Below are 1729 nucleotides of genomic sequence, written 5' to 3'. Positions count from 1 at the left end.
CACCACCCACCGAATCAAGAAAGAGCTATCAATCTGTCAATCCTTCCGGTGTCCGGGCCTGGTGAGGTTTCCCGTGTTGAGTCAAATTAAGCCGCAGGCTCCACTCCTGGTGGTGCCCTTCCGTCAATTCCTTTAAGTTTCAGCTTTGCAACCATACTTCCCCCGGAACCCAAAAGCTTTGGTTTCCCGGAGGCTGCCCGCCGAGTCATCGGAGGAACTGCGGCGGATCGCTGGCTGGCATCGTTTATGGTTAGAACTAGGGCGGTATCTGATCGCCTTCGAACCTCTAACTTTCGTTCTTGATTAATGAAAACATACTTGGCAAATGCTTTCGCTTCTGTTCGTCTTGCGACGATCCAAGAATTTCACCTCTAACGTCGCAATACGAATGCCCCCGCCTGTCCCTATTAATCATTACCTCGGGTTCCGAAAACCAACAAAATAGAACCGAGGTCCTATTCCATTATTCCATGCACACAGTATTCAGGCGGGCTTGCCTGCTTTAAGCACTCTAATTTGTTCAAAGTAAACGTGCCGGCCCACCCAGACACTCAATAAAGAGCACCTTGGTAGGATTTCAACGGGGTCCGCCTCGGGACGCACGAACACGCACGAGGCGGTCGCACGCCTTCGGCTCGCCCCACCGGCAGGACGTCCCACGATACATGCCAGTTAAACACCGACGGGCGGTGAACCAACAGCGTGGGACACAAATCCAACTACGAGCTTTTTAACCGCAACAACTTTAATATACGCTATTGGAGCTGGAATTACCGCGGCTGCTGGCACCAGACTTGCCCTCCAATAGATACTCGTTAAAGGATTTAAAGTGTACTCATTCCGATTACGGGGCCTCGGATGAGTCCCGTATCGTTATTTTTCGTCACTACCTCCCCGTGCCGGGAGTGGGTAATTTGCGCGCCTGCTGCCTTCCTTGGATGTGGTAGCCGTTTCTCAGGCTCCCTCTCCGGAATCGAACCCTGATTCCCCGTTACCCGTTACAACCATGGTAGGCGCAGAACCTACCATCGACAGTTGACAAGGCAGACATTTGAAAGATGCGTCGCCGGTACGAGGACCGTGCGATCAGCCCAAAGTTATTCAGAGTCACCAAGGCAAACGGACCGGACGAGCCGACCGATTGGTTTTGATCTAATAAAAGCGTCCCTTCCATCTCTGGTCGGGACTCTGTTTGCATGTATTAGCTCTAGAATTACCACAGTTATCCAAGTAACGTGGGTACGATCTAAGGAACCATAACTGATTTAATGAGCCATTCGCGGTTTCACCTTAATGCGGCTTGTACTGAGACATGCATGGCTTAATCTTTGAGACAAGCATATGACTACTGGCAGGATCAACCAGGGAGCTGCGTCAACTAGAGCTGAGCAGCCGGCCGCCCGGGAGTGTGTCCCAGGGGCCCGCGCGAACACGCAAGCGTCCGCTCAATTATTCTGCAAACAGGAGGAGGCTGAGCTCCCCTGCACAATACACCTCGAAACCCTCTCAGGTCCCGGCGGCGCGCAGCGCCGTCCTAAGTACTTGGTCGGGTTCGAGAGAGGCGCAATCGCCCGGAGTTAGGCGAGTAGACGCTTTAGGTGCGACCACCCGTGCTCCCAACTGAGCTTGCCGCTGCCGACAGAGGCCCGGGAGCGTGCTGTCGTGGCATTGCCGGCGGGAGACAACACGCGCCACCTACGGTGACCGGCAGCTCCAACGCCAGCGCCAC

The 1729-nt window shown here is 54.3% G+C and overlaps 1 non-coding gene across 1 annotated transcript in view; it reads right to left on the bottom strand.

Moving 5' to 3' along the window:
* Nucleotides 1-1368, bottom strand: part of LOC126114295 (small subunit ribosomal RNA) — a 1909-nt gene extending 541 nt beyond the window's left edge. The window contains exon 1 of the ribosomal RNA XR_007525141.1: nucleotides 1-1368. This exon is cut by the window's left edge and continues 541 nt beyond it. This is a non-coding gene — a ribosomal RNA (small subunit ribosomal RNA).
* Between the last annotated feature and the right edge of the window lie 361 nt (nucleotides 1369-1729).

The sequence above is a fragment of the Schistocerca cancellata genome, unplaced genomic scaffold (assembly GCF_023864275.1).
Source record: "Schistocerca cancellata isolate TAMUIC-IGC-003103 unplaced genomic scaffold, iqSchCanc2.1 HiC_scaffold_304, whole genome shotgun sequence".
NCBI classification, from domain to species: Eukaryota; Metazoa; Arthropoda; class Insecta; order Orthoptera; family Acrididae; genus Schistocerca; species Schistocerca cancellata.
The sequence above is the reverse complement of the archived record's forward strand: the minus strand, read 5'-3'. Positions and strand labels throughout refer to the sequence as shown.